Source organism: Camelus bactrianus, chromosome 15, assembly GCF_048773025.1.
Source record: "Camelus bactrianus isolate YW-2024 breed Bactrian camel chromosome 15, ASM4877302v1, whole genome shotgun sequence".
Classification (NCBI taxonomy): domain Eukaryota; kingdom Metazoa; phylum Chordata; class Mammalia; order Artiodactyla; family Camelidae; genus Camelus; species Camelus bactrianus.
In genome coordinates this window covers 30,472,975-30,496,153 of record NC_133553.1, presented here as the reverse complement: position 1 = coordinate 30,496,153, position 23,179 = coordinate 30,472,975, and the positions used below count along the sequence as shown (strand labels likewise).

At 55.1% G+C, this 23,179-nt stretch overlaps 1 protein-coding gene across 6 annotated transcripts in view; it reads left to right on the top strand.

The window, feature by feature from the left end:
• Positions 1-255: 255 nt before the first annotated feature.
• The window catches only part of DNMT3A (DNA methyltransferase 3 alpha), a 103,280-nt gene continuing 80,356 nt past the window's right edge, over positions 256-23,179 (top strand). For 2 of the 6 annotated variants that reach the window (XM_074341760.1, XM_074341763.1), the window contains exon 1: positions 1,503-1,659. The gene's annotated coding sequence lies outside the window, so the exon portion shown is untranslated. Of the gene's footprint in view, positions 1,063-1,502; positions 1,660-2,753; positions 4,169-9,512; positions 10,377-10,485; positions 10,559-23,179 lie in introns of those variants that run through there. The other 4 variants (XM_074341761.1, XM_074341762.1, XM_010948561.3 and 1 more) reach the window with 4 other exon arrangements.

Here is a 23,179-nt window from a genome sequence, read left to right as displayed (position 1 = left end):
GGGGTGACCACCTGACTGAGGGTGACACTGAAAAAGACCAGGACAACTGTGTAGAGAGTGACCTCTGACCTTGAGGTACGGGGAGTGGGCAGATTGAAGGACCTGAAAGCATTAGAGGGCTTCCAGAAGGAAAATCTCTTGGATGAAAGATCAGCTCCATGTCCCAGAATTAGGTATCTCTGTTCCTGTGACCCTTGAAGGGGTGAAGTTGGAGGAGGGGGACGGAAATGTAGGACTGGTCTCAGTGGTGAGGGATTGGGTGTCCACAAAGGGATAACAGGTGCCTGGGGAAGGGAGCATACCATGTCCTGGCACAGGGAAGGTGAAGTAGGAGACGACCGGTGGAGGTACAGGCAGAATAGGGGAGCCAGGGTGGGGAGTAGGGAGCCCAGCACCAAGCCCTAGGTGTGGCAGCTGAGAGAGTGATAAGCAGAGGGTGGCTGTGCTGACGAAAGTAGATGCCCCAAGTCAGAAATCTGGAGCCCTGGGAACTCTATAGGAAATGAGAACAACCCCCACAGCAAAGGGGTGAGTAAGCATGAGGGTGGAATGTAGGTGTGCACAGAATCTTCGAGTTGGAAGGGATCTTCAGTGTCATTTAGTTCCACCTCCAACCCATGAAATCTTCCAGTCTTCCACTGACCAACTGAGGGCACTCAACTCTACTTGGACACCTCCAGGTATGGGGAGCTCACTCCCTTTAAGGGGGCTCATCCTATAGAGGTGCTCGAGCCTCCAAGACGGCCTAAGATGGGCCTGGCGCCCCGACCTTGGCTCTGCTGAGTGGGCTGGCGTCCACTCGGCGGCGGCACCTGGCTGGGGTGGCGGGTGGCGTGGGGGTTGCGGCGCGGATGGGCCGGCGCTGCTGTCCCCAGCCCCAGTGCTGAGGCAGGCAGAGTGCAGTGGGCTCTGGTGGAGGTCCGGAGAACTGCAGGGCGAAGGCCGCCGGGGGCTCCGCGGGCTGCCAGGGGGGAGGCACTTGACACCGGCCCGGGGAGAGGAGGGGCCGCTGTCCCTGCGGCCAGTGCTGGATGCGGGGACCCAGCGCAGAGGCAGTGCCAGGTAGCGGGGCGCCCCGTGGAGGGGAGGGCTGTCGCAGGCCCCCGGCGGAGTGGCCCGGAGCGCGGCCGAGGCGGGGTGCCCGGGGCCAGCGCGGGGTCGGGGCGCCGCGGGTTCTGGTCCTCCGTCCCGCAGGGTGCGGGGACCCCCAGCGGGGCAGCAGGGGCCGGGAAGTCGGGCCGAGGGCGCTAGGACCGGCCGCGCGCCCAGGCCGCTCCCGCCGCGGCGCCCCGGGGCCCCCCAGTCGGCGCTGCCTCCCGGGCCGGCTCCGCAGCGCCGGGGCCGGGGCCAGCGCGGCCGCGGGGGGCGAGCAGCGGGCGGAGGCCTGGGCCCGCGGGCGGCCGGAGGGAGGGAAGGAGGAAGGCGGAGAGAAGGGGTGGGAGGGGGGGACCCGGCGGAGGAGGCGGAGAGAGGGAGCGCGACAGCGAGCGGAGGGAGGGAGCGAGCGAGCGAGGCAGGCAGGCGGGCCGGGAGGGAGGGAGGGCGCGCGGGCGGCGGCGGCGGCGGCGGCGGCGGCGGCGAGAGCAGAGGACGAGCCGGGACGCGGCGCCGCGGCACTAGGGCGCGCAGCCGGGCCGGCCCGACCCCACCGGCCACACGGTAATGAGCGCCGCTGCTGGCGGCCCGGGAGGCCGGCCCGGAGGCGGGTGGGGAGGAGGGGAGACGGGCGGGGGGCACGGCGGCGGGCAGTACCCGGCTCGGGGCACGCTCTCGGACCCCCGCAACTCGGCGACGGGCGCTCGCGGGGCCAGGGCTGCGGGCGGCGACGGCGGGCCGGGCTGGCCGGGGCGGCGCGGGGGATTTGAGGGTTTGTTTATGTCCCCGCGGGCTCGGCAGGCGCCCCCTCCCGTCCCGCCCGCTCCCGGCGCGGAGCCCCCTCCGCGCCCCCGCCCGGCTCCGGGCTCAAGTTCAAGTCTATACAATGCCGCGGGGGGCCCCCTCCGCCACCCGCCTCAGCCGCGGTGCCCGGCTCGGCGCTGCCGCAGGGGCCCCGGCCTGGCCGCCCCCGCCTTCCGGGCCCTGCCCGAGTCCCGGGGCCCCGCCTGGGGCCTGCGGCCGGGGCGCTGGAGGGCGCAGACCCCGACCCGGAATAATCGGCTCCCGCCGCGGCCCGCAGGGAGCGGGGGAGGGGGGCGGGGGCCGGGCCCCGCGCAGGCTCCGCGGCGGCGGCAGAAAATGGCAGCCTGGCACGACCCGGCCCCCCGCCCCTCCCCCCGGCTCCCGGCCCTCCTCGGCCCGGCGGGGCGGGGGACCCGGGAGGCCCCCGGGGGCGGGCCGAGGGGTGATCCGGGGGCCGGGCCGGGGAGCGCTTCGCAGCGATCCTCCTCCGGCCACCTGTGGCTGGGGGTGCGGGGTGCCAGCGGATCAGGGAGGGGCGGCGGGGGTGGGGAGAGTGCCACTTGGGGGGCACACCTATCCGCGGAGAGCCGGGCGGCGCGCGGGGGGGACATCGTGCCTGGCTCCTCCCTGCCCCCGCCGTGGGCCGTGGGAGCCGGGGCGGCGGCGGCGGCGGCGGTGGCGGCGCCGCAGTGTGGGGGCGGGGCGGGGGCGGGCGAAGATCCCGGGCCCGGGCCGCGGGGGCCGGAAAACGCAGGGGTGGTAGCCGCGGGGCCGGGGCCCAGAGCGGTACGGGGTTGGGGGGCGCCCGGGGTCGCCCCCTGCATCAGCACCCAGCCTTCCCCCCGTACACACTCACACGCACGCGGACACACTCACGCACACGCACCCCCGCTGGGCCGGTGCAGACGTGTCCTTGAAAGCTTCGCATCTGCACGGTGAAGGACGAGGCCTCACCAAGGCTGCGGATGGGGGTCTTCGGCCCCATGTCCCTGCGCCCCGGGAGACCCTAAGCTTCGGAGCCGCAGGCTGCCTCGGTCCGTGTCCCGCCCTCACCCCGGCTCCCCTCCCCCAGGCCGCCCTGCCCTCCCTCCTCCTCAGCTCGGACCGAGCTGGCAGGGGTCCAGGGCCCGCCCCCGGCCTCCCCCAGCCCCCCATCGCTGGGGCCCGCGGCCCTCCGGCTGCCAAACTGCATTTCGCTTTCCTGGAGCCTCCCTTCTTGGGGGCACCCACTCCCTTCCCTGCCCCTTTCTGTTATTTCCCCCTTTTCTCTCCATCCCCTCCGTCCTTCCTCCTCTCTCTACTGCGAAGCCAGTTGAGTAGGTGTTGGCGCACTAGGTGGGGAGTGAGGGGCTCTCTGGTTCTCAGGGGCTCTCTTCCCCAGTTGGAGAGGGGAGCCCCCTGTGGCTGCACCTTGACCCAAGATGGCGTCCTGCACCCAGCTGGGCAGCTCAGGCCTGCGTCAGGCGGGGGAGGAAGGGCCTGGGCCCCAGAGCCACACAACTCGCCCCCTCCCAAACCAGCAGGGACAGGAGCTTTCGGGAGAAGAGCCTGCTGCCCTGTGACCCAGCTTGCCCCTCGCTGCCGTGCCCAGAGACTGCCATCAGCATCCCTGGGGGACTGTTCAGTCTTCATGTTTCACCCTGGGCTGCCAGCGGCTGAACCAGCCTCCTGGGCTGGCGGGCTGCGAAGGGATCCTGGGATCAGGTGCTGCTCCACTGTGCCTCCTCCCTCCCAGGCAGATGTGACAGCTGCAGCCAGGGAAGCTTTTCTCCTTAGGCGTTGCTGCAGTGTTAGGACTGGCCTGTGGGATTTGGGGAGCCCAGCTGTCAGACCCTTTTTGGGCTGTCCCCTCTGCTGGCAGGGGCCCTCTCCTGGGGGTTTCCTGAGGCTACGTGGGTTTGGAGGCATGGGTTAGGAGTTCCTGCTAAGTTTCTGGGATGAGGTGGTCCTCCTCTGCCTCCAGGTCCCATTGAAGCCCTGGTTGGGCTGTTTGACAGGCAACTCTGTGAAAGTGTGAGTCTGTGTGCATGTGTGCACATGTGCTGCACGCCGGCAGGGGCCCAGGCAAACTTGCGCAGCGGGTCTGGCACCTGCCCGCCTCCCTTCCCGGCCCCACTTCTCCGGGCCCTGGCTCCCTCTCCAGCCTCTTGTCCAGCTCCTTGGTGCTTGTCTTCAGCTACTCATGAAAAGCACGGCCCCTGGCTCCGGCGGACCAAGGCTCTCCCTCCCAGGCTCGTGGGCCTGCAGTAGGAAGCCGACCTTAAAAAAGGTGAATTCCTTCTAGACTCAAGGAGTGACAGGTCCGTGGTTTAAGGGCTGTCCCCTGAGCACCAGAGAAGCGTAGGAGAGGACAGCCACGGCCATCTGTCAGGGTGTCTGTGGACAGGATTCCTCTGTGGGGTGGGGGTTGGACTGCAGCTTCAAGTCCATTCCAACATCTAAATTCTATGGCTCTGATTCTAGTGGTGGAATTTCAGACCCAAGAATGGGGGTGGCGTGGTCTTTTTTTCACCACATAGTGATAGTCAGGAGTAGCTTCTGAGGACGGGAGGTTTGAGAGAGAGCAGGGCCTCCTGGGGGATGGGCCTTTGAAAGGAGAAGGTGGTATGAGGTCAGGGGGCCCTTCAGGAGACAAGTTTGTCACATCTGACTCCATTGAGGGTTTAAAAGTACAGCTTCCGGTTAAGCCGTCACATGTGTGTGTCCTTCTGTAGGTTTATGTGTAAATTCGAGTGTGTGCATAATTTCTGAGATTTCCTTCCCGAGTCTAATTCACAGTGAGCTCCTGAGTCTCTTAGGGATATTTTACTATCACAGTCACATGTCATTGCCGTTGGTCCTCCCAGAAAGCCCGCAAAGAAGACAGGATAAGCTATAAAATACTTTCCCTGGGTGACCTGGCTGGAAGGAAGTGGGGCCAGGCCTGCTCCCTGGGGAACTTAGACTGTCCCCTGCGACAGCTCTCCTGGGCTCCTGCACTGCATGTCAGTCTTTCCTCTCTGTGGTCTCCACAGGACAGGGACCTTGCCCTGGCCGCCTCTGGGTCCCGCATCCGACATTTAGCTCGGCTTCTGTGAGCGTCTGCTGAGTGGCGGGAAGCTGGCTGCACATCTGTGTTTTCTGTCCCTGTCCTCTTCCCAGCGGCAGGTTTAGTGGCTGGGCTCTCTTCTGCTTGCCGCTGCTGTGGCCGTCGCATACTTACAGACCAGTTCCTTAGGCTCCAGCCCTTCTGAAAGACCCAAATTCTTCCCTAGTGTGAGCCTGGACTCCATCAAGCCTCCTTTTTTTGGGAACCAGATAGAAAGGGGACTCGGGAGCAGTCTTGCCAGCTCTCTAATGGGTGAGTTAAAAATAGACCACCCTCTCCCCATCCTTGGGCCTCAAATGTTACCATTAGAATCCAAGCCCTAGAATTTAGGGTTGAAAGAGAACCTGAAGCTCTGAGAACCCCTAGCTCTGGAGCTAGGTGGGGGCTGTTTGGGTGTGGGGCCAGGCCCAGTTTCTTCCAGGGTTGGAAGTACTGCTCAGAGCCCGAGGCCAGAAAGGCCAAGTGTGTGCCTGTCACATGCTCCCCTCCCCTCGGCACTTCCTGCCACCTTCCACTTTCTGGAGCCTGGGGTCCCTGACTTGGTGCCTATGTCATCTTCCCTCATCCTGTGCTCCATTGATGGTGAAGTGTGTCTCTGGCCTCTAACTTGAGAACAGGCAAAAGTTAGGGCCAGAGAATGGCCCATGGGACTTGTTTCCACTTCCATTTTGGTGTCTAATGGATAGTAGAGCTGGTCAGCATCCCGCCTGCCCTTTGAGGCTGGGCGGCTCTGTGGGCCTGTGTGCTTTGCTGTGCCTGAGCAAGGCTTATTAAGTAAACAAAAGGTGCCAGATTCCTTTCCACTCAAATTTTGAGGGCTTGTCTTCAGTCATTTCCCTCCCTGACTCTTTTTCCCAAAAAAAAAACCCTCCCAAATCTGAGATCCATGCAGTGTTGCGGATTTGCATGTGTGTCCAAGCCTGCGTCCCCTTGGCTGAGTGTGTGGGCAAGACAGGGTGTGGTGCACGTGTCTCCGTGCTGATTTCTGTGTACATGGTGTGCAGTGCAGCCGCGTGGGGATAGGTGGGACTTGCTTGGATATGAGCCTCTCTCGAGGCAGCCGAAGTGAGGGCGCTGGAGTTGGAAGGAGCAGCATTCTGACCCTTCTCAGCTGTGGGATGTGGAGTGGCAAACTCAGTTTCTCTGAGCCTCCGTTTCCTCGCCTGTACCACGGAAATAAGACTAGGCTCTACTTGTAGTTTGTTGTAAGAATTAAACGGGAATGTGCCTTATCTCTTGGCGGAACGCAGATGCTCAGTGTTAGCTGGCCTGGTTATCGTCATCATTGGGACGGTTCACATGGACTGGTGCTGCAGGAAGTGCTCTGAGAAGGCTTGTCCATCTTCCTGCCTCTTTTGCAAAATCTTAGGCAGATGAGTAAAGTGCTGATTCTGATTGAGAAACCTTCAGAGGTGGGAGGCTCCTCAGCACTGCTTAGCAATCTGTCCCAGAGTTGAGCAAATCACACTGTCAACAGGTTGTCGTTGTATCCACCTTAAATCCCTCACGCTGTGGTTTCAGCTCTTAATTTGGATTCTGTCCTGAGTGCAGCCTTTTTGCTTCTATTTACCAGAGATTTGCTGAGCATTTCCTGTGGGCAAGACCCTGTGTTGTACTTTGAGGGGACACAGAGTGAGTTTAGGATGTGCCCAACTAATTAATGACCGCAGACCAAGGTTGCAGTAGAGGGAGGAATAAAACTCTTAAAAGACAGTGAGGTCACAACCCACTGAGGGGATCAGGGGAGGCTTCTTGGAGGAGGTGGCACCTGACATGGGCCTTGAAGCACAGAGATGCGGCTTCTAGGCCAAGGGAAAGAAGCCAGGCTGTCAGGGATGCCATGGCTGGAGTGTGGGGGAGACTCGGGAGAGACTCTGGGGAGGTGGAACAGGGCATCCGTGTACTGGGGACCAGCCATTGATTTGAGGAGAGCAGGCCCCTGCACTCTGTAACTCCTGTGTGGCCCGTGGAGAATTGCTCAGAATTTTCCTGCTTGTGGTGGCTGTAGGGGGTGGGGTGGGGAGAAGACAGAGGGAAGAAAGGGAGGGCAGGGAAGGGGCCAGCTGAGCTCATTTGGTATAGGATCTTGATGATTCCTTTATATTCCGTAGACTAGAGCTTAAGAGCTCAGACTTGGAGGGAAACAGAGCAGGGTTTAAATTACACCAACCCCAGGGGGTCATGGCGATTAAGGGGAACACCAGCCGGGGGCGAGGTCTCTGTCGGTGATGGCAGTCATGATGTGAATGGGCAGCAGGAGTGTCCTTGGCCTGGCCTCCCAGAGGTCTGTGTGTCCCCTTTTGCATCCCCTCCCTCAGGCTGAGGCACCCCAGCATTCAGAGAAAGTGGGAGGTGGGGCGCAGCAGACCCTGACTGCACCCTGCCCTCTCCCCTCCCTCCTCCGCGTGCAGCAGAACTGAGCCCCCACCGTGGAGGGGAGGTGCCCTGGGCTGGCCTGGCAGCTGTGCCCCCAAGTGTGGCCGCAGGTGTCTGGCAGTCCCTGGCAAGGACAGCCAGCAGGCTGGGCCGCCAGGCCGTGTCTCCCTTGCTGGTCACATCGCAGGCCTGTCTGGAGAACAGCGACAGCGGGGGAGTTGTGGGGAGGGCGGTCAGAGAGGATGCCTGGGGCTCTGCTAGCAGAATCCTAGCAGGGAGTGGAATTTTTTTTTCAACCATAGCTCTGCACTGCCCACTCCCATCCTACTGTGGTCCCCTCTGACCCCCAAGGCTTCCTAGCCTTATTTATGTCTATAACCAGGTTCCTATTTCCTCTTTCCTGCGGTCATGGCCCTGCTCACTGTCATCCCTATTGATCTTCCCTCTCTGTTTCTATTTCAAATGTCAAGGTCATTTTTAATTCTGAGCCGGTTGTTAGCTGTCCCGTCTGGGTGCACAGAGTTGGACGGAGGACCATCTCTCACAGCTAGTAACTGGAGGGCTGGAACTTGGGTCCTGACTCCTAGTCTTGTGCTCTTCCTGCTGTGCTACCATGTAGGTGGATCTGGGGATCAGTGCAGAAGATGTTCTAGACCTAATAGATCAGCTCGATCCCAGTATGCCAGCGGTCCTTACTTGAAAATGTTAAAAGATGCTCAGAGGACGATGGGGTCAGATCTGTGGTTTACTGAGCCGTTGGTTGGACGTAGGGCCTGTCTTGGTGAATGTTTGGAAATGCCTGGGCTGGGAGGCTAGGAAGCCGAGGGGCCCTGGGAGCATACCTCCCCCTCAGAGGTTCCCCAGAGGACCCTGGGAGGAGCAGGTGAGGGCGCTTGGGCCCAGGCCAGGTGACCGGGGTCCTCCAGCACTCCAGGAAACAGAACCTGTTGGCACGGGGCTTCTTGAGGGAATGGTCTTGTATGATTAATTTTACAGGTTCTGAAAGGATGCCTAAATTTATGGATAAAGAGGAATCTAATAGACGCCCATGATATGGTATGGGTTTACCCCAAAAGCAGTGTGAAGAGTGTAATCTCATTTTTTAAATTCCTTTAAAATTTATACCAATATGCACATTTATAGGTCTGTACATGCTTAGAAAAAGTCATTCTGGAAGGATAACCCAGCAAACGTGTCGGCAGAGTCTTTGCCATTTTATTCACTTTTGTAACCTTCGAAAAAATGTAAAGGTACATGCATTCCTTTCTTAATGACAACAACAAAAATAAAACTGCACTTTTTAAAGCTTCTGGATAAGAACTTGAAAAAAATTTGAGTCACCCTTGGGCTGGAAGGGTGGACTCTTTTATAATGGATATGAAATTGGCTTGAGGACTGACAGTAAAGGGTGGGGCTGTTCAGGTACTTTGGAGTCTTTTCTGGAAAGGTTGCAGGGAGATTTATTGCAGACCCTGAGGTCTCTAAGCGAAGGCCTAGGCGGGAAGGGATTGCATGAGAGTGGAAAACAGGCAGCTGGCTGCATCCTCGTACATGCTGGGGGCCGTGGACCAAGTTAGCTTTACAGGATGGTGACTGGAAACTCAGTTCTGACACAGGATGGGACACAAATCCTTGAGGATCTTCCCTGAAGGCTTTGATCTGGTCGCCCTTGTGACCTGGTACAGCCAGGGCCTAGTCCCCGCATGGAGCTCGGGTGACCCAGCCCTGGCGTAGCCTGGGAGCCATGTGCAGGGAGGACAGCATGGGGCTTTAGGAGGCCCCGCCAGGGATGGAGGGGATGCCTGCTTGTCTGGCATGTGGGCTCAAGCTGTGCCCGACTGTGATCTGGAGGCCCAGGAGCAGGTGGCAGTGACCCGGTGACAGGGCGGAGAGGTGAGGAGGGGTGATACAAATTCCTCTGTCTGTTGCTTGGCAACAGCGCCCACCTCCCATTTTCATCCGCCCATGGGTGCCCTCTTGGAGGTTGCTTTGGCTTCTGAGGCTGCCCCTGGTAAAGATGACATGAGAAAGGGCATGTGGACTTCTCCAGGCCTGCTCCGCCCCCCCCCCCCCCCCCCCCGAGTAAGGCAGGAAGATCAAGGGCAGCAGCAAGTCCTCTGGGGACCACCCGCAGCCCCAGGCCGGTGGGGGACAGATGTGCAGGGAAAAGAAGCGACCAGGAGGTGGGTGGATCCTGATTTGTGTCTCAGCCCTACTGCTACCACAGCTACTGCAAGATCTAAAGTCTCTGAGCTGTGGGTTTTTCATCCGTGAATCAGGGACAAGAAGAGCGCCCGCACTTCACCAGTGTTGCTTGAATCCAATGAAATACTGTATGAAAACAGTCAGCACTGCACCTGGCACTTAGCAGGTGCTCAGGAGGTGTGAGTTCCTTTTCTGTAAGTGGGGTCATGACAGGGCTGCATGAGGGTGACTCTGGGGATGAGGCAAGGAGACCTCATGCAGGCCCCTTTGTGTTCTAAGACCCCCCCCACCCCCTACAAATGTTGCTTGTCACTCTTATCACCACTTAGGGGTCGTGGGGCCTCCATTTCCTCGGCCATCTGATCTCTGGACCTTTCATTTTGATGTCCTTCCATCAGTCTGTTCAGAGCCCATGCCCACTGGGGACCCAGCAGGTCCCTCCAGCCCTGGGCCCTCTCCCTCCCTGCCCTCTGGTCTCTTTAGGCCCAGAGCAGGCAGTGGCCTTTCCTCTGGTTGCTGAGCCTGCTGGCAGGGTTGACTCTGTCCCTGGCCCACAGGCAGGGGAGGGTCTAGACCACAACCAGGCCTGGCAGCTGGCGCCCAGCAATGGTTCCTAATGGTTTGGTTACCAGCAGTGATGTGGTATTTGTTGCCATCCTCTCACAGCCCGGGATTCCCGGCTCAACTAGTGGTGGCCTGTGGGACTGCCTGGTACTGGAAGCTCAGCCAGGAAGCCCACTGAGGGAGACGATTGCCTCTGCATTTTCTTTCGTCAACACCTTCGTGCAGCCTGGACTCTGACAGTCTGGTGAGGGGCGGGGGCCCCAAGTTGGCAGGCCTGGCAGTTCTTGCGTTTTCTCTCCAGAGGACCCTTGCTTCAGAGCCACAAGTAACACTTATCTCTTCATTTATTAAAGACCTACTATGTGTCGGGCACTGGCTATAAAGATAGAAGAGACTGCGCTGGTCCTTCAGGAGCCTGCAGCGGAGGTGAGAGTCTGGCAAGGTGGCCATCACACCGTAGGCGGGTGGAGAGAGCTCTGCAGTGTGTGCTTGGGGCTCCTAGGGGCTCAGAGAAGGGATATCTCATTCAAGGGAGGAGGGACAGTCGGGAAAAGTTTCTAAAAGTGAGGGTTAAGAAGAATCTCAAAGGATGGGGAGCAGTTAGCCAGGTGGTCAAAGGCGTTTCCTCACCTGGTGTGGCGGGAGTGATGGGGTCCGAGGACTGACGGGATGTGAGGCCACAGGGCCAGGCCAGAGCTGGACCACCGAAGGCCAGGATGTTACCTGTTGACAGCTGTTGGGCTTGGAGTAACATGCCTATATTTGTATCTGACAAAAAGATCACCCTGGGGCATCAAGGAGGGGAAATTGGACAGGTGAGGCTGCGGCCAGGGAGCCCGGGCAGAAGGCAGGTGTAGAAATGGAGAGGAGCAGCCGTGTAGGCATGGAGGGGGCTGCTTTGTGAGGCATTTGGGGAGGAATGGCTGGGTGATGAGAGGGTGTGGGGAGCAGAAGTGACTGGTTTCTGGCTCAGCCAGCTGCATGGTAGAGATGCCGTCCATTGAGAGGGCACGTGTCAGAGGGAGTCTGGAGAGATCTGGGGGCGTTTCACATGGGAGGCAGGACCGGGGCTGGGACTGAGGGTGGTTAGGATTTGCACAAGTGGGCCAGGCTTGCAGAAGGAGAGAGCACCTGTGTCACCAGGCCCAGATGTGGGGGCCCCAGGGAGGGGCAGGGTCCAGGTGATGGATTCGAAAGGTAGGCACATTTTATTCCCAAACTGGTAGCAATCCCTATAGATTTTTCAGGAGGAAAGTGACTTAACCAGGTGTTCAGACCACGTGCATTGGGGATACTGATGTTTGGGGGCTTAAGTGGGGCTTCTGCTTCTCTGGATCTCCCCCAAAAGATGAGCCACAAGGCCAAGACCCTGTTCCTCAATTCCTCAACCACAGCACCCCAGGTCGGTCTCATCACCCTCTGACAGTGGTGTGTACATTGCAAAGCTGACATCCACCTTCCATTCAGAGGCAGGTCTCCCAAGGTAGGTGGGGATAAGCTGGGGAGAGCAGTTTGGGTAAGCAAAGAGAAAAGAAACAAAAACTGTTTCTCTAAAGTAGAAATATGAGTCTTTTGTGTGTAACAGGAAGGGCTGTTTCCAGAGAATTTCTAGAAAAATGATGTGAGCCAGGTCAGCATCACTGAATCCAGGCAGAGGCCACGAGACTCAGTACTGAACAGACAGTGGTTTCCCCTCAGTGTTGCCACCTCCTACCCAAGTCCTCAGGCAGATAACTTAACCTCTCTTAGCCTCAGTTTTGCCACCTGCAAAATGGAGACACCTTCACAGGCTTGGGTTGTCATTTGTTTGTTTGTTTCAAACACTGCTTCTTGTCCTAAACTTGGATATTTTATGTCACTTGTGTTTTAAAAGAATCCTTCTGCCGTTGGTCTCACAGGTGTTTGAGGATTAAAATTCAGCGGAGCCTGGTCCCTGCCTGGCTCCGAGGAGACACAGACCCCCGGGCTCGCCCTTCTCCCTTCTCACTTGCTGAGCCTCTTCTTGCTCTGTGCCTCCCAGGAGGCCGGTCCTGCCTGTCCCCCTGTCAGCTTTGAGTTCCTGGTTCCTGGGAAGCTCCACTTACCATGTTCCACTGACTCCCTTGTTTCCCAAACCTGGGTCACCCCAGTGTATTTGAAGAGCATCTGCTAAGCTAAATGGGAATTGGGGTAGGGCCAGTTCCTTTTCTCATTTTAATGAAGGGAGGAGGGGGTCAGCGCAAGGTGGCCATGGCTGTGTGGGGAGCAGAGGGCGAGGGAGGGAGGGGCTCTGACCTGTCCAGGGCCTGGGCGGACCACAGCTGGGACCTTGCCCAGTAGCTGGCTCCATGTGCTAGGGAAAGGGGTGCAGGGCCCTGGTGGAGTCTGAGACATGAGTTCCGGGTGACTTTGGTCTGGATGGTGAGGCTAGCTTCCTCTGTGAGCGGGCACCCATGGTGGCCATTGGGCTGTTTCCTGGTCCCTGCGACGACATGCAGCCACACCGACGGGGAGACTTTTGAAGCATCTCTGCCTTTCAAAGGAGGCTCTGGTGGGAAGATGGCTTCTCAGCAGGGGCGTCTGTGGTGGTGACGTTGGCAAGAAAGCCTGGGCCCGAGTCAGGCTGTCTCTGGCTGGGGTGGGTGTGGTGGACGGGGACCACTGTCAACTTGAGTTTGGAAGCCAGTGTTTCTCTGGTCGCTACAGACCTGCACATGTCCCCTGGTCACAGAGGCAGCCCTCTGGAAGCTGGGCATACGTGGACTGAGGGTGTGGGGGTGTAATCACACGAAACGTACAGCCTAATTAATCTGGCATACCCTTAATGGTATGCATAATTGTGCTGCATGGTAATTAGGTGTAAATGGCAAGCAGTTCACATAAATGTTTTTGTAATTGGTATTAATTTTGCAGAGGCAAACTAAGTTTATGTGGTTTTTCTCTTCTTGCTCTGTTAGTTTTCTAGCACAGGCGATTCCTAGCTCTTGGAGAAATTCTATTGCAAATGTTTGTTTATAGGGCAATGTTTTGTATTTTCTCTCAGAACAATGTTACGAATGGTTATGAGGTTCCCAAGCTGGTTTCCAAATGCCTCTTTGGCCCACACTTTAGGTGAAATGTGCGACGCATGTGTGGGGAGGCCTCGCCGGGAGTCCTCCTGCTCCAGGATCCCGGGGCCTGGTGTGTGAGAGAGCGTGTGTCCCCACATGTGTGAGCGCGTCTGTGTCTTTGTCTGTGAGTCTATATGTGTGTGCATACGTGCCTTTCTGTGTGTGTCTGTGTCTGTGTGAGTGCATCTGTGTGGGCCGATGTGTGTGTCTGTAGGTGCCTGACCCCTAAGGCCACTGTGGCAGGTTAAGGGTGCAGGTGAAGAGGTCCTTTATTCTGGTTGCAGAGGCCCTTGGGCTGGGGATTAGGGGAAGCCTCGCGGCATTAGCTGCAGAGAGGACACTGGGTCATGCCACAGCAGCCGCACCTGGGAGCCAGTGAGAGCCATTCCTGGGTGTGGTCTTAAGCTAGAGGCTAGGTTTCCTAAGGACACTTTACCAGCCTTTTGCCCTGATTAATGACGTAATACTTTTTAAAAAAATTAATATTTTTTGAATGCCTACTATGTGCCAGGCACCATGCTAAACACATGACTCAGATTCTTTTGTATCTTAAAATAGATGTAGGAGGTAGGGCTCTTATTCACCCCATTGTACAGATTGGTAAAGTGAGTGGCAGACCCAGGGTTTGAGGTGGATTCCCTTTGAACCCTCTTAGGGCTGAAGGGGTGGATGAACTGCACCAGGGCTGCTGGGTCAGGGGCTAGTGATTCTGGGATGTGCTGCCCAGAATCCTGGGCTTTTCTCCTCTCGACCTCATCCCCACCCCCTGCAACAATAGGTTTGGTTTCGGTTGGCACAGAAGGTGAGGAGAAAGCAAACCAGGGACAAGTGGGTAGTTCTGACAGCAGTGGGCTCTTTCCTGCTTTCGTGGGTGGGGAGGGGCTGTGCTCCAGCAGCAGCTCCCGGACCCTGAAGCCCCTCTGGGGGAACCTCCTGGTTTGGACCTGGGAGGGGGTCAACTGGATGGTCTCGGAGGACTGTGAAAAAGTGCAGGTGCGGAAGCATTGTGTGAATGGTGTGGGAAGAGAGTGGTCACAGGCAAGCTGGGGACCAGCCCCGAAGGGCCCGGGCTGGTGGGAGGCCAGCTCCCCCTGCTTCCTATGGCTCACATGCACCCTGACCTAGGACCCTCATGACCCCCTTGGCCCTGAGCATCTGGGGGCTGGTGGGGCCCTCAAACCCCATAGCAGGTGTACGTCCTGGCCCAGGGAAGGTGGAACAGGGGCCTTCCCGTTGGCACAGTGCCTTGGGGAACTCTGCCAAGCGACCCCTAGAATGGGGGTTGTGGGGGGTCACTCTAGGCACCGCAGCACTGTGCTGGGGATGTTGCAGCTGCCTGGGAGTGATTTCACACAGTCCTCTCTGCCTCCAGAGTCACCCAGAACAGGGAGGAGAGAGAGGGGCGGGTGGCAGAAGAGCAAGGTGCAGGACAAGAACTCTGACGTCATCTGTTTGGGAAAACAGACGCATCCATATGCATGTGAAAAGCTAGATAACCACACAACAGACACTGATTACAGACCCCTGGATGGGTGGTGGAGGAGAAGCAATAGGGGTTAGGGGATGCTGAGAGCTGGGGAGAGGGGAGCTGGGAGGTCCTTTGGGAGGAGCTCTCCTCTTGGAGGAGAGAATGGTGTGAGTGGAGACACAAGTGTGGGAACAGGGGATGTGAGCTGGGGGCCAGTGACTGGCCCTGGAATGATGGAGTCTGCTGGGAGAGGTGGGGGCCAGGTCAGAACAATAGGCTGAGGCCATACTTTTCGAGCCATCGGTGTAGGACAGAGCAGAGTGTAGGTTTTACAGTGTGGGAAAATCACTGGCATCATAGGGATTTTTAAGATAACAGCTTTATTGAGATATAATTCACATACCATACAGTTCACTCATTTAAAGTGTGCAATTTGGCGGTTTTTAATATGTTCATGGAGTTGTGCAACCATCACAATGAATTTCAGAACATTTTCATCAGGCATCAGAGGTTTTGATTAAGAAAGCCTTGTGTAGAAGATCTTTGCTGAGAAGCTGGGGTGAGAGGTTGAGATACCAGAGGCAGGGAAACGTGTTACGGAATACCTGCCAGGGTCTAGACCTGTGGTGCTGAGAGCCTGGAGGGCAGGGGTGGAGAACAGAGGCCCGAGGATCAGGCGCCTGGTGACTGAAGTGGGGGGTGGGACCTCAGTTCTCTCTGGGGTTTGGGGCACTGGCAGCTGAGGGGAGGGTGCTGCCACTTCCACACACAGGAGCTAGAGGAAACATTCTGATTCTAGAAGAGTAGGATTTTAGGTAACTGCAAGTCATCCAGGTGGGGATGTCCAGAGGATAAAGATGGAAGCCTTGCAATAGAAGTCTGCATTCGTTTAAGCCCAGGTGTCTGAGCAGAGAAGAACTTAGAGTACAGCTGAAGCAGCGTGCGACCAGAGAGGGGTACCCACTGTGCAGTAAGTAGTGGGAGCAAGACCCCAGTCAGCCCAGGAGACAGCGGAGGGGGCTGAGGGGTGGGAGAGGACCCAGAGCATGGTGCCAAGTAGGGAGACAGCCAGAGAATCCCCTTGCTTATGGACTTGCAAAAGCAAGGGTCACCTGTCACCCCAGTGCCCAGCTCTGCGGTGGCACTCAGTAAATGATTGCTGAGTGAGTGCTTGAAGCAGGAAATGATTAGCTGGCAAGGAGGCGGAATTGAGCTCAAGGACGGTAAGGATGGAAAAAGGCCCTTTGAGGCCGTGGGTGACTGTATCAGTCAGGGTCAATTCAGGAGACAGAAACCACATAGTGATGTGAACAGGAAAATTTAATATAAAGACTTATTAACGATAACGGGGGATTGGAGTATTGAGAGATTGGCTGGTAAGAAGTAAAAGAACTGTGAAGAATACAGAAATAGCATATATGAGAGCAGCCACTGCTCCTAGGGTTGCCATGGTGAGCTCAAGGAAGAGGCCCTGCGGCTGAGGTCCTGACCTTGATGGAGAGGGCTTGGTCATGGCTCCCTGGATGACAGAGAAGTCAATTGGTGCCATGTTGGCAGGAAACCTGCCTCCTGGAACTCACTGGAAATCCATCCTTTTGGGTCCCAAGGAGAGTTGTTCATCAGAAATTTTCTTGCTGGAGGCACAGTGCTACTAAACTACCCACGGGGAGTGTTGGGTGAAGCGGCTGGCTGCTGTTGACAGTCATGCACTGCTCGAGCTGGGTGCTGGAGAAGCACCTTTGCTGCAGGAGCTGGGCACTGGGAAGTTGCATGCTGCAGGAGCTGCGTGCTAGAGAAGCTGTGACAGGACAGGATTGGGCACTAGGGAAGCCAGAGGGGCAGCAGGATCTGGCTGCTGAAGTTGTATGCAGAACAATGCAGGAGTTCTTCCAGAGAGTACATCGGTTCTAGGAAAGGAAACACCACCTTCAGTGTCTCTCTGCTGCCCTCTACTGACAGCATGATGTCACACCACCTGGCCAAAGGAGAAATACTTAAAGGGCCTAGCTCAATTTTCACAGAGCAGGTGATGAAGGGTGAATAAATTAACTGGCACAATCTGCTACTTTGGCTACCCAGCGTCCATCTGCACCCTTTTACACACATTTGTGCTCCGCTGCAACAACAATATAGTTGTACTTTTACCTATCAAGACACAGCTATCCTGCTTGTTCTCACCCTTTCTTCCAAAGGAGGAGTCCCAGCACTCACTGTATCAACACTGCCTACACAGATAACATCTCAAATTCAATCTCAGCCCCATTAAGTATTCTGTTACCTAAAGACTAAATTATAAAGCTAACTTCCAACAACTTGTATGTAAAGTGATGGGAAGAAGGAGAAAAAAGAAGAAAATGGTTACCATGTACAAACAAACACACATATATATCAAGTAAACAGAAAATATACAAAACTACTACGGTTCTCATTTCTATATTTGTTCACAAGGCCACATCTAATACCCGGCTTCCTTCTCTCGCTTCCCATCCTGTATTTCCTCTGCACTCAGCTGGAACCTCAGCAGGGCGGGCTTTCTACCTGGTGGAGTGACCCAAGCCTTGATTCTTGAAGGATCTGAATCCTTGGCTGTCCTGCCCTTTTTTTGGTTTGTTTTGTTACTGTAGTTTTTCATTAACTCTTACTTTTGGGTGTGGAAGTTCTAAGAGGTACCTGAGAGAATCCTCTGTGTTCCAGGAATTATCTTCCTGCCCTCTACTCTGTACCAGCGAGCCAGTTTCTCCTTGGCAACTAGGATCAATGACTCCAGCTCTTGGAGTAACTCCTTTTTTTTTTTTTTTTTTTTTGTCTGTTGGTTCAGTGGCATAAGGGGGTCCCCAAAAGCCAGGTAGATGACTTGTCTTCTAGTAGAATCCTTGTGGTGTCCACTTGAGGGATTACAAAATTTAGTGCCCCAAGAGTGCCTCAGGGATATGGGGAGGGGGGGAACCAAACACAGGGATCAAGGGGAGAGTGAGCGAAGAGGCTCTGGAGCTGGAAGTGTGGACCATTCTTTAGAGTAGGCTTGTAAAGCTGAGAATCACACAGGTGTGGGCCGTGGGCCCCCTGGGGTGGGGGAGGGGGAGATCACAATCAGCCAGACTCGTGGCTTCTCAGACAGCAGACCCCACCGGGGCCCACGTGGTTGATTCTCACATGGACTTGCAGCCTGGCCACCCTGCGCGCTGCCTCCCGGGGTGTGGGAAGCCCATCCGACTGCCTAGGCACACATGACCCCCAGTAGGGCTTCTTCTGACTCACCACGGTCGGAAATGCGTGCTCCTATATGGAACTCTATACCAGCTCATTTTGGCTCCCGAGAGCAACTTCAGCTCCTTACCAGCATCTATTTCAGGCACAAACCTTTTTTTTTTATCCCTGCTTTTGGGGCTGTGTCATGGTAACATGAGTATGAGCAGAGGAGTCTGATTCAACCCATCTCTGCCCATGTGGCCACCACCGTAGCAGCATTTGGGTGATCATAAATGCTCGTGCTGGTAGCACCCTGGCCTCGAGGGTGGTGTGAGAGCCGTAAGTCATCTTTTTGTGACTCCAAAAGCCAGACAGATGGGCTTTGAAGTGGGGAACAGGGTGGCAGGACTGTTGGCCTGTTGCCGCGGTGGCTTTTGGTATTCTCCGGGCAGCTGGTGGTTTGGGTGGGAGGGGTGTTTCTGGAAGTCAGAGTGATGGCATGATGACGTGCATCTCCCTCGTGTTGAAATGGAATGACCAACAGAGGGTGGCACTGGGACCTCCCCTCCTCCAGATCCAGACCAGTCTTGTGACCCAGAGAGGCTGTAGCGGGTGGGGGGAAACTTGGCAGATAAACATCTCCGTCTAGGAGGCCGTGATGTCTCCCCCAGCTTTCTGCCGGCCCCCAGCTTACCAAGCTTATCAGCACCCTGGCAGATGATTGGGCGGGTGTGGGGCACACAAGACACTCTCCTGTCTTCTGTCACCCACAGGACTCACTTGTACCTCCTCCCGAACTCAAGTAGGAAATCCAGCCATGAGGCTGTTGTCTGTGGGCTGTGGGCTGTTATCACGGGGGCACAGATCGCTGATCGGGGGTCTGTGCTTATGCTCATCCGTGACTGGGTGTCGCCGTGTTGGTGAGGACTCTCAAATTACATGGACCTGAATTCAGAATCCTGCCCTGGGACTTTGTACCCGCGCTACCCAAGGGAGGTAATAAATGTCTCCAAGCCTCAGTTTCTTTTTCTATAAAATGGAAATAATAATAGAACTGACTTCATGGGATTGTTGATGAGGATGAGACAGGACAATGCACGGCCCTTAGCACAGTACCTGACACACAGTAGGTGCTCAGTAAACAGTGGAAGGAATAAATGAATGCATGACTCCCACATTGGGCAGGGCACTGAATATGGTGATTAGAAGGTTGCACTGCCTGCTCCCACCCCTCCCCCTGCCCTCACAGTGGACAGGCCTTACCAGGGAAGGGAGACTAACAGGAAACTTTGCTGAAAGTTAGTATGTCTGCAGCAGTCCCGTGCTAACTGGAAGAGCTCGTGTTGGAGTAGGAACCAGGGGGCTTCAGCCGGGGAAGGGTTTGTGTCTGGCTGCACCACTCACGAACTGTGTGACCTTTGGCAGCTTTGTTAACCTACACCTCGTTCTTCTCATCGAGAGACTGGGGGTAAAAACAGTCTCCACTTCAAAGGGTTGGAGTGAGGCATGAGGATGAACAAGATGTTGAAACTGTAAAGTACTGTGCACAGGGCATGTTGTCAGAACACAGTCAGTTCACGCCCCGTTTGAAATCCTGTTTGAGTAAAGTACACTCATGGGATTTCAAGAAAGGAGAGAAAACTGTGGTCTGGATTAGTCAGGGACTAATAATCGTTAATGTTTATTGAGTATTTTCTTTGTGCCAGGCACTCTTGTAAGCATTTTTACCACATCTCATGTTAACTCTCACAATAGGCCCGTGAAGTGGCTACTGTTACTTTCCCCGTTTTACAGGTGAGAAAACTGAGGCACAGTGATGCCTCAGGTCAGACAGACAATACTAACAAGGCTAGGATTTGAACCCACGCAGCCGGGCCTCCCAGGGAAGACTTCTGGAGGTCGAGATTAGCATATGAGTCAGGGCTGTCAGCCGCAGGCACAGACTCACTCACACCAAAGTCAGGAAAGACTCACATTACCCGAAGGTTCAGAGATGCCCTACCTCCAGGTACAGCTGGATCCAGGGGCCCAGACGGTGACTCAGTGTTCCATCCCTCTGTCTCCATCCCTTTGTGCTCAGCCAGCAGCTCCTGACTCACATCCTATTATCTTAGCATCTTTCCTTTGCACCAAAACATTCCTGGGAGGCCTCTGATTGGCCCTACCTGAACACATGCTCACTCTGTGACTTGGGTGAGGGGTGGGGTCAGTGCAGACACCACAAGCCCCCACTGGAAAGGAGGGAAATGTAACTAGAAAGAATGAAACCAGCAAAGCCCACCACGAGAAAAGCAGTCTTCAGATAGAGGGGTAAAGAGGGACCTGGTCCAGAGATGGTCAGATATTTTTCAGCAATTCAAGTAGAGGACTTGAGATGGAGCAGGAGGGGTTCTTATGGTGGTAACATTAGGATTGCTTTTGATGGAGAGAGGATTTGGGTCTGTGGGCAATTACGGTTTTGTTTCTGTAAGAGGATAATTCCACGTGGGCCCTTGTGGAGGTGAGACCGTGGGGTGACACTCTAGTTGGCGCTGGTTGGAGCAGGCTTGGAGGTGAGACTTTGGGGTTATTCGTTCAGGGGGTGCTGATGGGGTTGGGGTTGGGGAGGAGGGTAGGAATGGTACTGGGGATGGTGTGGTGGCAGAGGTGGGCGTTGATACAGCCGGGACGGTCTGGAGGCTCCAGGAGATGGTTGAATTGTGGGTCTTGGGTCTGAGATGTGCTGATGAGTGAGCCGGGGCTGTGGTTAGGGATGTGGGCAGTGATGGCATGGGGTACAGTTTGGGAGGAATGTAGGGGAGGCACACCACGCTGTGCATGGGCTGGACTTGGTGGAAATGATGTATTGGGAGAATTAGCATTTCGTGAGGGGCGTGGTGGGGGTGAGGAGGGAGGTACCACTTTTATAGCTGGTGATGGATGGAACTCTGTGTGGGTGTGAAGAGATGATGATGGTTATTATGTGGAACGTGATGGTTTCATAGAGTTAGAGAGATGGAGGGACTTAGCTGCACTCTTATGGAGGAGGGTGGAGGGTGCAGCCAATGGTTGCAGCTGGGATGTAGGCCCTTATTCCCAGACCCATTCTCTCTTTTTAAAAATTATTTTTTGTTTTCTCACAGTAATGCATATGATTTAAGAAGTCAGATAGGACTAACGTCTCTTCACCAAATACAGTTGTTCCTTGCCTGTTCCCACCTTCTTCTTCTAGAGGAAACCACTTTTAGCTGTTCCTTCTAGTAACTTTATATCTCATGGATCTGAGTAATGTGCGTATTTTTGACTCTTCCACTGTAGACATTTTCCATTGATTTCCTATTTAGTAAATAAGGATTTAGCTCTCTCATATGGCCGACCATGGCTCTCTGCCCAGCCACCCTCCTAAGTCATTCTCCTGGTAGGCATACTATTAACAGTACCTTACCAGGGTTTTTGGAAAATGTTTTATGCATTTAGCAATATCTGCATATGTATGCATGTAGCAGGCAGGGTAATGGCCCCCCTAAGATGGCCATGTCCTAATCCCCTGTCCCTGTGAATGTGTCACCTTCTGTAGCAAGAGAGACTTTGCAGAGGTGATTAAGTTAAGGATCTTGAGATGGGGAGGGAGGTTTATCCTGCCTGAATCATCTGGGTGGGCTCTGTGTCATCACAGGGTCCTTAGAAGTCAGTGACAGAGGCAGGAGAGTCAGAGTAACGCAATGGGAGAAAGACTGGCAAAGGGAGAAAAACTGGCCGTTGTTGGCGTTGAGGATGGAGCGGGGCCAGGAGCCCAGGAATGTGAGCAGCCTCCCGAAGCTGAAAAGTCAAGGAAATGGATTCTCCCCAGGGCTTCCAGAAAAGAACACAGCCTGCCAACACCTTGATTTCAGCCCAGTGACGAGAACCATTTTGGACTTTTGACTTCCGGAACCGCAAGACACAAATCTGTGTTGCTTTAAGCCATTAATTTGTGGTAACTCGTAACGGCAGCAATAGGAAATTAATACAGCACATAATCTATACACATCCACACGCGTACGTGTGTGTGTGTGATATATACAGCGTTATTTTTTAAATCAATGAATGCAGCTATTCACAGCTGAATCTTACGTTGTCCTAGAAAAGTTTCCTTTTTCTCCCCCCTTGAAATGAACAATTACCTCGTTTCCTCCCCTGCCTTATTTTCTTTATACCTTTCGCTAATTCCTGCCACACCTTCTAATAGCTGTCTGTGTGGCTTTCCACAAGGGCAGTCACAGCAAGTGTTATGTTTCAGTTCCATTTTTTGAGTTCTCCACTCTCTTGCTCTCTGGGTGTGGGGCACGTTGTAGCTGCCGTTCTGGGATGTCTTACGTGGGCATCCTCAGCATTCCCTTCCCCTTCCTCCTGGTTGGAGTTCTTGTTTTCTGGAGCTCACGTTGTCTTCTTGCTTGGTTAACGCTCTTGTTTGGAGTCCACTGCCTGGGACAGATACCTATCTTTATTCAAATCCATTCAGTTTCTGAGTTCAGACAGCAGACTAAGAACAGCGAGTTGACACCAGTAGTTTTGTCAGGTTCAAAAGCCGGTTGGTGGCAGAGGACCTGGCTGTGACAGCACTCCACGTGCCTGAGTCCCAAGCCCTGTGGCCATACATCTGAACAGTGACCTTCTATGACTTCACCTGGACTCTGTGCACCTCATCCCAGAGCCTCCCTTCCCTTGTCTGCTGTGTCTTAAAGGACATCTTCCCCTGCTTCTTGAGAGGAGTATCTGAAAATACCTTTATTCTCCTCTCACACTGAAACGATCATTAGGCTGGGTTAAGAGTTCTAACTGGAGAATTGTTTTAAGAATTGAAAGGGTATTGGTCCTCTGTCTTCAGGCTTTCAGTATGAACACTGAGCAGTCTGAAGCCATTCTGATTCCTGAAACTTTATACGTCATTTTTTTCTCCCTTTAGAAACTTGTAGGATCTTCTCTTTGTCTCAGTGTTCTGCAGTTTCACTGTGATGTGTCTCGTGCGGGTCTGTTTTTGTCTGTTTGGGGGCAGTCAGGGGGCCTTTTTGATTAGGTAGCTCATGTCTTCCAGTTCTGGAAAGTTCTCTTGAATTATTATTTCATTGGTAACTTTCTCCTCTCTCTCCCTCTTTTTTTCCTTTCTGTAACTCCTATTTTACTGATGTGGAAACGTATAGACCAACTCTCTCATTCTCTTTTCTTATTTTCTATTTTTTTTTGGATATACCCCCTCTGTTGACTTGTGTATTTCTACTAGCATGATTTTTATTTCTAGGAGTTGTTTTTTTGCTCTCTGCCTTTTTTTTTTTTTTTAATAGC